The sequence below is a fragment of the Salvia splendens genome, chromosome 2 (genome assembly GCF_004379255.2).
Source record: "Salvia splendens isolate huo1 chromosome 2, SspV2, whole genome shotgun sequence".
NCBI lineage: Eukaryota > Viridiplantae > Streptophyta > Magnoliopsida > Lamiales > Lamiaceae > Salvia > Salvia splendens.
In genome coordinates this window covers 34,176,197-34,189,448 of record NC_056033.1, presented here as the reverse complement: position 1 = coordinate 34,189,448, position 13,252 = coordinate 34,176,197, and positions in this window count along the sequence as shown.

Genomic DNA, 13,252 nt, shown 5'->3' with positions numbered 1-13,252 from the left:
GAACTGGTGTAACGGTTTTGCCCAGCTAAGAATTGAGAAGGTTCGGGAAACAAAATATAGGAGGAGGCGGGGATTGCAACTAAACCCTCAACAACATCCAACGGCTGAGAGTGCTTTCTTGCAGGAGAAGTAATATGATCGTTAGATCTGTAGCTCCATAAATTCCAATTCATTTAACCAAGTCCGCTTTACGCAGAAAAGAAGCAATTCCAATTTGGAGCTCCATAAACACAATTGGAGTGTTTCCAATTCCAATTCCAATTCCAATTTCAATTCCAATTCACCTAATTTAGTTGAATTTAACTCTCCACACTGGCTTGTTTGATTTGCTTCTTTTATATCCCAAATTGTGTTTATGAAATATGAATCATGCTGGATCAATTTCATTTTAGCCCGTATCATTAGAGCTAGGTTATTTCTTTTCTTTTTTTTTTATTATAAAATAGTAGTAGTACACTTTTATATGGAATAGTAGAATCATTTTATCATTTTAGTATGTTTCTAATCATTTCCCTTTTTAGTAAAAGTCAGTACATTTTTTCTCACTTACTTTTTTTCTCTATCTTACTTGTCTCTATTTTTTTCCTTTCTCATACTTTAATAAAGTATATTTTTATTTAGAGTGAACTACAAAAATGGTCCTTGGACTATGGGTTTATCTCGCTCATAGTCCATGTACTTTAAAAATATCGCCACACATCCCCGGACCAAGGTTTATCTTGAAATTGGTCCTTTTGCCATTTTTTGATACCAAAATACCTTTTTGAGGGCTTGGGCAATTTGGTCTTTTTACACTTTTAACGTTTTAAATATGATATTATTTTAGTGATGTACTAAATCTAATATTATTTCTAAATTATCATTCTTCTTCCATTTTGTCATCCTTCCCTTTGTTTCTTTATTCCAATATTAGATTTAATTTCATAAAATTGAATTTTAAATTTAGATTTTTAAATATTAATAACAAAAATTAATAGTTTTAATCAATATTTGATAGTGCATAATATTTAATCAATAAGGTATGCCAACGCCAACTTAGTTTTAAGCAATATTTAAAAGTTTTAATCATAAGAGCATCCACAACGGTGGACGGCGGCCCCGCGTCCGTCCGTGCCAGCGGCGAGGACGCATAGCGCCGCCGCTGCACTCGCCGATGCATCGAGCAGCGCCGTGCCAGCGAGCAGGAGACGTGGCGGCTTACGATTGGGCAACGGCATAGCCGTTGCCTTTGAATTATTATTTTTTATTTTAAAATTCGATTTTTAATTATATAAAATGATAAAAAAATAAAAAAAATATTTTCCAAATCCCAAAAATATGGTCGTTTTTTCCCGTTTTTTCTGAATTTTTTTGAATTTTCCCCCCCAAAATCATCTATAAATACACACATTCATCATCCATTTATCACATCAAATCATCTCTCATTCATCTCTCATTCATAATTCTCATACAAACTATCAACACATTCATCCCTCACTCAAAACCTCAAATGGATTTCACCCATATTATGGCGGAATCGGAGCGCGAAGAACAAGAATACTACGAACAACATCGTGCCGCTTACGAAGCATACGTCGCGGTGAATACCCCCGCTCCTCCTCCTCAACGAACCAGATCAAATCGCCGCTACATCCATCGTGACCGGGAGGGAGTCCACGAAAGGCTCGTTGCCGACTACTTTGCCGACCAGCCGCGGTTTTCGGCAGATTACTTCAGGCGTCGTTTTCGCATGTCAAAGCGCTTGTTCATGCGAATTGTCAACACATTGTCCGCACGTGTTGAATTCTTCCAAACAGGTCCAGATGCAGCCGGCCGGCAAAGTATCACGCCTTTGCAGAAGTGTACGTGTGCCATCCGACAACTCGCTACTGGGCAAACGGCCGACATATTCGACGAGTATTTGCATATCGGTGAGTCCACTGGAATCCTTTGTCTAAAGAATTTTTGCGAGGGCGTTCGTTCAGCTTTCGGGGATGAATTCCTTCGGGCACCCACCACCGATGATTACCAACGGTTGCTTCGTCTTCACGAATCAGTCCATGGCTTTCCCGGAATGCTTGGCAGCATTGACTGCATGCATTGGAGGTGGAAGAATTGCCCGACTGTTTGGAGGGGGCAACACTTGAGCGGTCACAAAGGCGGCGGCCCAACGCTTATCCTTGAGGCGGTCGCCGACTACCGCCTATGGATTTGGCATGCATATTTCGGCGTTGCTGGATCTAACAATGACTTGAATGTGCTATATTCTTCACCACTCTTCAATGATGTGATGAATGGTGTAGCACCGGCGATCGACTTCACCATCAACAGAAATAGATACCACATGGGTTACTATCTCGCCGATGATATCTACCCACGGTGGTCGACTTTCGTGAAGACGTTCAACAACCCGCACGACCCGAGACGGGTTCTTTTTGCGCAGCGTCAAGAGTCCGCACAGAAAGACGTCGAAAGAGCTTTCGGGGTCCTTCAAGCCCGATTCAACATTGTTAAGTCCCCGGCTCGGATATGGTACGTGAATAATATCGCCGACATCATATTCACGTGTATTATCTTACACAACATGGTTATAGCCGACGAAGGGCTGAGGGCGGGTAGCTTCTACGACGAGGACGAAGCCGGAAGCTCAACAGCGAGGTCTCCCCCACGCCGAGGCGAGCATACGACGGTTTGCCAGAGAATCGAGACAAGGCACACAATGCGCGATACCCGAATCCACAATCAACTACAAGAAGACCTAATCAAACACATGTGGGCGAAATTCGGCAACGCTTAGTGGTTTTTTAAATTTTTAGTATTTTAATTATGTAATTTTTAATTTTGGGGATTTTAATTATGTCGTTTTTATTTTATTTGTCATTTGTAATATTATTTAGGTTTTTTTAATGAATTTTAGTATTATTGAAATGTTTTTTTTTAATTGAATTTTAAATTAATTGTGCTCGTCCTTGCGGAAGAGCACAGCTGTGGGTGTTGTGCTCTTGCTAGAGAGCAGGCAGAAAAAGTAGGGCAGGGCCCACAACCGTGCCGCTGGCAAGAGCACGGTTGTGGATGCTCTAAATAAATCATATAACACGATTATTCTGAAATAAATATGCATCTAATGTAAGACTAATATAATTTTCATTTATTTATTTGAAAACAATCAAAATTAACTAGAAAATTTAAACAAAATACTCATATATACAATTTTTAGTCAACTTTAATATATAATCACAAGCAATTATAACAACCGAACGAAGACTAAGTAGAATAACTCTTATTTTTCCATCATGATTAATATTATTTTTTTGTACTTTTTCGATTCAATTGAATATTATATTAAATAACAAAAATTAATAGTTTTAATCAATATTTATAGTGTCCATGAATTATTCATTTTAATTAATAAAAAATTATCTATATTTAAAAATCTAAATTTAAAATTTAATTTTATAAAATTAAATCTAATATTGATATAAAGAAACAAAGTAAAGGATGACAAAAGGGAAGAAGAATGATAATTTTAAAATAATATCAAATTTAATACATACTGGAATAATATCAGATTTAAAATGTTAAAAGTGTAAAAAGACTAAATTGCCCAAACCCCCAAATGGACATTTTCGTATAAAAAAATAGCAAAATGATCAATTTCGAGATAAATTCTTAGTCCAGGGATGTCAGGCGATATTTTTAAAGTCCAGTGACTATGGGCGAGATAAACCCATAGTTCTGTACCATTTTTGTAGTTCACTCTTTTATTTAATGCATTACACACACCTTCTCCGTGTCGAAAAGAAATGCCTCCATACTATAGAATAGAGGGAGTACTTACTTTCCCGTATTTTATTAGTACTATTTTACAATTCTCCTCATATCGTACTTTCACTACACTTAATTTATTAAATACTATATACTAGGTATTAAATACTACTCCCTCCGTCCCACCGAAGATGACTCACTTTCCTTTTTAGTTTGTCCCACCCAAGATGACCCATTACTAAAAATAGAAATCCATTTATCTCTACTTTATTCCATCTCTCTTACTTTACTCTCTCCACCTAACACACAAAATAAAAGTGCATAAAATCTCGTGCCGCCCAAGGAATGGGTCATCTTCCTTGGGACGGAGGGAGTATATACTAGGAGAGTGGTCAATTGCTAACTAATTAGCAATCACATACTAAGACCAAATCTTAGCCATTAGATTAGTAGATTTAGAGCATCTCCAATAACCGGCGTCACCACCACGACGCCGATTTTTCGCCGACGCCGGTTTGACGCCGAACCATTGGAACCGGCGTCGGCGAAATCGGCGTCAAAATCGGCGTCGCCATGCCGATTCCCGCGCTGACGCTGGTTCCGACGCCGATCCTCACGGGCGCCATTGTGCGTCCCGGATCGGCGCCAAACCGGCGTCAGATTTAAATTTTTTTTTCGAAAACACTATATATACGCGCGTTGAAGATGAAGGTGTACAACTGACTGATTGGGCTACCGACGATAATGAAACAGGTCCAAGCCACGGCGTCACCACCGCCAACGTACGAGGTGGGGTACCGCACGATGAAGAAGCCCTCCTCCAAGCACATGCCGACATGCGTCAGACGGAGGCTCATATTCGACTGCAAAAGGATTTAGTTGAAGAGTTGTGGGCGCGGAGGATTGCAAGGCGTTAGTTTTTATGCAAATTTATGTAATTTTTTAAATGTAATTTTTTTAATTATTGTACTTTTTTTAAAAAAATTAATGTACTTTTTAAATTTTAATATTATTATTCGAATTTTCCGTATTTGTCTCGTAAATTAAATTCCGTATGTTGATACGAGTGTAAATTAAATTATATAATTGTTATTAGTGATGTGGATAGGTAGTGTGAAGGCTATGTGAGGGCTATTTGATGTCCAGTTGATGTGGCAAGTTGATGTGGCAGGAGAATTGTAGTGCTAATGATGTGGCACTGTGAAGGCTATTTGAGGGCTTTTTGACGTCCTAACCTATTGAAGATGCTCTTAGTGGTTGAAAAAATATCAAATGGATTATATTTTAAATTAAAATAATTATTAAGTAAACTTAAAAGGTATTAATGTCAATTCTCTCTCATCAAAATCATTTCAAATCTTTAAATTTACGTAACACTCTCTCGATTTAAATTATTGTTTCGCAAAAAATATATCAAATTAAAGATGCTTTTATAAGGATTCCAACGAGATCTCAATTGCATATGTTCCGACGATTTTCTGGTGATGAAATTTGATAAATTATATTTCAATTTTCGTACATGCTGATTAGCAGATTTTATCAACAAATGCAAAAAAATCTCAATATAGTGTATGTAAAATATCAATAAAATTGTGTTGATATTTTCTTGTACTTGTGTTGATATTCTCATGTCATATTGTTGATATTTGTAATACACTATGTTGATATAAAAAAACACCAACGAAAATTATCATATGATAACATAATGACAATATTACCTTTTTGTTGATATTTTATCTAGGGCTGGCAAATCGTGCGGATTGGGTCGTTATCGGGTCAACCTGATAATGACCCAACCCAATAAGGCATAACCTGAACCCGACCTGTTAAGGAAACTGTAAATCCGAACACGAACCCGACCTGCTACCTTCAAATCCAAACACGACCCGCACCCGACACGATATAATATGGGACACGACACGATAACAACCCGAACCTGATATTACACGATTAAAACCTAATATTACATGATTAAACCTTAATTTTTAACCTAATATACATAATTAAAATTCGTTTTATACTATTTAAACCTAATTTATAAGAACTTAAAAAATTAAAGTAATATATATATATATATATATATATATTTTTAAATAATAATAAAAATAATAATATTATTTCTTAATGGGTTACCTGTATCCGACCCGTATCCGACCCGCATCCGACCCGAACCCAACCCGAAATTATCGGGTTCTTAATGGGCCAACCCGATAAGGACACGGATCCAATAAGACTTGACCCCAACGCAATAATTTCGTGCGGATTCGTGTCAGATTATCGTGTCGTGTCGAAAATTGTCAGCCCTAATTTTATCTACTATTTATTGAAATTTGTAAGCTTTAATCTTATCTAATCATTCCAAAATCCAAGGATGTAGATTTAGTCTTAATTTTAGATTATGATGTTATAAGCATTAGAAGAGGACCCATATATACTATTCATTAATTTCGTGTTCATTAATTAAATATTCAAAGTTCCTGTAGTAAAAAAACATTCATTTGATCAAATTTCATTTTTTATTGTTGGTTTCTGGATTACAAGAGATAAAAGTCGGGCGTAATACAACCCAAAAGAAGGAATACATAATGGAAAACTGAAACTGAATTACAATGTAAAATTCGAAACAGATAAACCGTGAAACTGTAGTTAGCCGAGTCGAGGAGGCCTCTTTCCGCAAGACGAGATACGCCCCGGTAGTGCTCTCGGTTTGGCGTGTCGTCCCCAAAGATGAAACGGATACGTCTCTGGTGAAGCAGCACCGCTATCAGCAAAGCTCCGGCGAACTGGATGGAGGAGAGGGCAGAGCTTTCGACAGAAAAACAATGCAGGAGAGGGAGAGCTTATGAAGCAGAATGCTTGTGTATTATATTCTAGAGATGCATGGAATGACTAGCCTATTTATTTGCTCAGTCCACTGCTGGGGGGTCAACAGCCATGATGGCTGTCATCATTGCGAGAGTGTAACTGCCGAACGTTACAAACCGTTACGAGAGCTTGTGGCAGGAGTGTGCCTTTCGCATGTGGAGCGTGTGGATTTCTCACTTGTCAGCCGTGTAGGCTTTGACTGTGCCACGCTTGACGATGTGTCAAGCCACTTGGATTGCTGACTCAGCGGTGGTCTAAAAATATTAAGTTTGGGCCAAGCACCAAGCCCAAAGACCAATTGCCAAGATTCAAGATCAATTGCCAAGATCCAAGTCCAAGTCCAAGATCGAGATCGAGACCGGGCCCGAGCCCGCGGCCCGCGACCTTGACCACGAGCACGGGCTCAGGCGGGCGGGCGGCGGCGGCGGCGCGCGTGTGGGCTCTTTCACCCATCTTGATCCACTATAATTATTAAGTAACATAAAGTCACTTAATTTAAGCACATTAAAATATGTGTTACTTCTCCTATGTGGGATAATTAACACTAGTTAATTATTCCCTAAGCTCAAACTCCAAGCTTTAATTAAAAACTAATTATGCCCAACTTTAATCCATTATTTCTCACTCACCGGAAATCGGATTTGAGAAAGTGAATATACCAAATTTATCTACGTAAAATGTAGATCGACGCTATATCATTTAATTTCACAAAATTAAATGTCTCGTCACATTTATTATTTGGTCAAAATCCATTGACCGGGCATATTTAATCCATGATTTTTACAATCCCCCACATGAGTGAAAATAGCCGAATGCATATGCATGCAGACACAAGCTCAACCCTCGAGAGGTATATAAGCATAAGGATAGGTAGTTGTTGGCTTTGAACCCTCCATAGTTCGACACCATCGGATACACATGTGGCTTAGTAGCGCGATGATTTGAACTAATCCCCCACGGCGTGCACCGAGACAATGGTGTTAACGCTTAAACACCTCAACCTCATCCGTTCTCACGTTTTGTGTCCATTGCGGTCTTGGACACCACTTTGGATTCATAAGTGCGTTTTATAAAGCGACCACACTTCACACTTACATAGGTGATTCTTAGTCAAGTACCTTGCTATACTTGGTCTCTTTGAGAACTCCATCTCTTTGAGATCCTTAAGAACCATTAAAAGTCATAGACTTAGCCTTTACCACTAGGCAAGTTCTCCAACACTCAATTGCTCTCTAGGGAATATATATAGTTGAGTGTTTCTCATGAACTCTCATAGCTTAGTTGTCCCTTTGAACCAAGTTCTAGGGATCTCCAGTCATCATGGTTGGGTTACCACTATGATAATTCTTTAGTTTGTGGATTTCAAACTCATTCCCTCTAACAACTTATTCATATGATCACGGTTTAACCATTTGGTTAGCGGATCCGCTAGATTATCTATTGACTTCACGTAGTCAATTGTAATCACTCCTGTTGTGATCAAATGTCTCACGGTGTTATGTCGTCGACGTATATGTCGAGACTTACCATTATAGAAACCATTGTTTGCCCTTCCAATAGCCGCTTGGCTATCACAGTGGATCAACACTGGTGGCACTGGCTTAGACCAACATGGAATATCTTCAAGGAAGTTCTTAAGCCACTCGGCTTCCTCACCCGCCTTGTCTAAGGCGATGAACTCCGATTCCATGGTTGATCGGGCTATACATGTATGTTTTGTGGATTTCCACGATACAGCACCACCCCCAATAGTAAAGACGTATCCACTTGTTGAAAGTGAGTCTCTATTGTCGGATATCCAATTTGCATCACAGTACCCTTCAAGTACCGGGGGTATCTCGAGAAGTGTAGCCCATGATTTTGAGTATGTTTTAAATATCTCAAAACCCTCACAAGAGCTCTCCAATGCTCTTTGCTTGGATTGCTCATGTAACGACTCAACTTGTTCACGGCACAAGCAATGTCAGGTCGAGTGAAATTAGTGAAGTACATAATGCATCCGATGACTCGTGCATACTCTTCTTGTGCAACGGGCTCGCCTTTATTTTTGCTCAAGTGAACGTCGAGTTCAATTGGAGTCTTAACCGGCGCGCCATCATAGGCTTTGAATTTATTCAATATCTTCTCAACATAATGTGATTGTGTTAAGATGATTCCATCAGACGTTCTTAGAATCTTCATTCCAAGAATTACATCGGCTAGACCCATGTCTTTCATGTCAAAGTTTCTCTTTAACATGACCATTGTATCGTTAATTACTTGAGTGTTGCTACCTAATATTAACATATCATCAACGTATAGACACACTATAACATGACCGTTATTAGTGCTCTTGATGTAGACACATTTGTCGCACTCGTTGATCTTGAACCCATTTGATAACATCACGTTATCAAACTTCAAGTGACATTGCAATGGCGCTTGTTTCAATCCATATAGAGACTTTACGAGCTTGCATACATTTTTCTCTTATCCAGGTACTACAAACCCTTCGGGTTGTTCCATATAGATTTCATCTTCTAGTTCACCATTTAGAAACGCGGTCTTTACATCCATTTGATGAATCTCAAGATTGTGCAATGCAGCAATAGCGAGAAGCACTCAGATAGATGTAATCCTTGTTACAGGTGAATAGGTATCGAAAAAGTCATGTCCTTCCTTTTGTTTAAAACCATTTACTACTAGTCGAGTTTTATACTTATCCACTGTTCCATCGGCCTTCAATTTCCTTTTAAGTACCCATTTGCAACCTAGAGGTTTCGCACCTTCAGGTAGATCTACCAACACCCAAGTGTGGTTTAGCAAAATTGAATCAATTTCGCTTTGAACAGCTTCTCTCCAATGTAACCCGTCTGGGCCATCGAAGGCTACTTTTATAGATGTCGGTTCTTCATCTAACATAAAAGCAATGTAGTCAGGACCAAATGTTTTTGGTGTTCTGACCCTACTACCACGTCTTAGTACTGTATCATTTGGATTGGGCCTTGCACGCTTGCGCGATTTAGGTTTCTATCCACTGATTTAGAACTAGTGGCTTCAATCTCCACTGGTTTAGAATTAGTGGCTTCTTCTTCAATTCTTGTCTTAGAATTGGTTAAGACTTTTTCCTTGTCTTTGCAAGGAAATGTATTTTCGAGAAATACAACATTCCTTGACTCAATTGTTGTTCCTACAGTAATAGTCGATATTTCAGACTTGTAAACAACAAATCGATATGCACTACTATTAAGTGCATATCCAATGAAGATGCAATCAACCGTTTTAGGTCCGATTGTAACTTCTTTGGGCGGAGGAACCATCACCTTAGCCAAACACCCCCACACTTTGAGGTATTTGTAGGATGGCTTCATTTCCTTCCACAACTCATAAGAAGTAACATCTTTTCCTTTGAGAGGGATTTTATTCAAGATATAGTTGGCTGTCAATACAGCTTCCCCCCACATGTTATGTGGTAATCCTGAAGTCAGAAGCAGTGCATTCATCATCTCTTTTAGAGTTTGATTTTTGCGTTCTGCAACACCATTAGATTGTGGTGAATATGGTGCAGTCGTTTGATGGATTATACCACTTGCGTTGCATAACTCCTCAAACGGGGCTACATATTCGCCTCCTCTATCGCTTCGAATCATTTTGATTTTACAACCAAGTTGATTCTCAACTTCGTTCTTATAATTTTTGAACGCTTCTATTGTTTCATCTTTACTTCTTAAAAGATAAATGTAGCAATATCTTGTGCAATCATCTATGAAAGTGATAAAGTACTTTTTACCACCTCTAGTTTGCACCATCTTTAAATCACATACGTCCGTGTGAATTAATTCAAGGGGTTTTGTGCTTCGTTCCACCGAGTGAAAGGACAACTTAGTCATTTTTGCTTCAAGACAAATTTCACATTTATCTTGAGTATCCACTTCATTAGCCTTTAGTAAATCTAAGTTTACTAATCTTTTGATGCCTTTTGAATTTACATGTCCCAATCTACAATGCCATAAATTTGAACACTCAGTCAAATAAGAGGAAGTAGATGCTTTATTATTATTAGCCAACGGCTTTGCAACACTGCGAGTTGCTACACTAAGCTTGAAAAGTCCATCGGTTACATAACCTTTTCCGAGTGACTTTCCAAACTTGTACAATGTAAACCTATCAAACTCAAATACAAGTTTAAACATCTTATTAAATAGTATTGATCCTGACACTAGGTTCTTGCGGATGTCCGGGACATGCAGCACATCATTCAAAGTGATTGTGACGCCAGACGTCATCAAGAGAATCACGTTGCCAACGCTGAGGATTTCGGACGATGCTTGATTCCCCATGTTGATCTTCCTCCCTTCAACAGCAGTGTAGGAGGCAAACTTGCTCCTATTTGAGCAGACATGAGCAGTAGCGCCGGTGTCGATGTACCGCCACTCTTGTTACCAACAAGGTTAACCTCTTCAGTGACCACATCAATGAGGTCGTTTTCATCCCAGTCCTTGAACTCCTTCTCAATGACGTGGGCAGCCGGCTTCTTCTTCTTGTTGCGACAGTCCTTTGCAAAGTGGTCCGGTTTGCCACATTTGTAGCAATCGCCTTCAAACTTCTTTATAGGCTGCTTTTCCTTCCCTTTGTCACTTGGACGATTTAGGCGAGGGCGTTTGTTGGAGGGACCGCCCCGCTCCAACAGATTGGCTTTGGCTTCAAGTGGGGTGAAGCCCTTAGCCTTTTGGTCGCTTTTGCGCACATCAGCCTCAATGCGCAATTTCACGATCAAGTCTTCAAGGGTCATCTGCTTTCGCTTGTGCTTGAGATAGCTCTTGGACTAGGAGGAAGCTTGTCAATGATCGTGCACCTTAGGAATTTGTCGGGCAAGGTCATCCCTTCAGCCACTAATGCGTGGATGATTATTTGGAGCTCTTGGACTTGCTCCATAATGGGTCGAGAGTCGACCATCTTGTAGTCCATAAACTTGGATGCTACAACTTGTTCAGTACCTGCAACATTATCTATGCTATACTTCTTTTCTAGGCTTTCCCACATTTGTTTAGATGTGGTTACATTGGAGTATACATTGTACAAACTATCATCTAAAGCACTTAGAATGAAATTTTTACAAAGATAATCTTTTTCCTCCAAGCTTCATAGTCCGTCATGACTTTGAGCCTAGTCTCTTGATCACTTGGCACGGGCGGCTCGTTTTCCGTGAGGAAGTTGGCTACGCCCAATGTTGTCAAGTAGAACAACATCTTTTGGTACCACCTTTTGAAGTCAGATCCTCCAAACTTTGGTGGCTTCTCGACAGGTGGCATCATTCTTGTTGCCAAAGGTGCCGAGCTTGGTCCATGGAAGGAACCAATTCCGTTGCCCCCGAAGGAGCCAACAACATGGTTGGGCATAGAGCCCCCACCATTCATGTTGGGCATAAAGCCCGCCATGATCGTACTATCCCCGAAGGGACTAGCACCCGCATGAGACCCGAAGGCCCCAGCATTCGTGTGAGACCCGAAGGCCCCAGCACTCGATCCATTAAAGGATCCGAAGGAACCACTAAAAGTGGAACCAACCGATCCACTCGAGGTGGATCCACCAGTGTGCCCAAGGGGGTTAATAAACTCCCAAGGGGTTGTTGATGAAGATGGATAGCGCCCGGGAGTGGGCATCATCGTCAGAATCGATGAAGTGTTGACAGGTCCAGTGGTCGCCATGTTGGAGGAAATGGCGACGGCGGATGTGGCAGCAGCGGTGTTGGATTCAGTCGACATCTCCAGCAAAATGTGTTTTTAGTTTCGGAAGTTTTAGTTCAGTTTTATGGTCCAAATTCCTTCAAAGGCAAGTTATCTCGTCTTGCGATTGTTGGTTTCTGGATTACAAGAGATAAAAGCCGGGCGTAATACAACCCAAAAGAAGGAATACAGAATGGAAAACTGAAACTGAATTACAATGTAAAATTCGAAACAGATAAACCGTGAAACAGTAGTTAGCCGAGTCGAGGAGGCCTCTTTCCGCAAGACGAGATACGCTCCGGTAGTGCTCTCGGTTTGGCGTGTCGTCCCCAAAGATGAAACGGCTACGTCTCTGGTGAAGCAGCACCGCTATCAGCAGAGCTCCGGCGAACTGGATGGAGGAGAAGACAGAGCTTTCGACAGAAAAACAATGCAAGAGTGTAACTGCTGGACGTTACAAACCGTTACGAGAGCTTGTGGCAAGAGTGTGCCTTTCGCGTGTGGAGCGTGTGGATTTCTCACATGTCAGCCGTGTAGGCTTTGACTGTGCCACGCTTGACGATGTGTCAAGCCACTTGGATTGTCCGCGACCACGACCAAGAGCACGGGCTCAGGCGGGCAGGCAGCGGCGGCGGCGCGCGCGTGTGCGCGCGTGTGGGCTCTTTCACCCCTCTTGGTCCACTATAATTATTAAGTAACATAAAGTCACTTAATTTAAGCATATTAAAATATGTGTTACTTCTCCTATGTGTGATAATTAACACTAGTTAATTATTCTCTAAGCTCAAACTTCAAGCTTTAATTAAAAGCTAATTATGCCCAACTTTAATCCACTATTTCTCACTCACCGGAAATCGGATTTGAGAAAGTGAATATACTACATTTATCTACGTAAAATATAGATCGACGCTATATCATTTAATTTCACAAAATTAAAT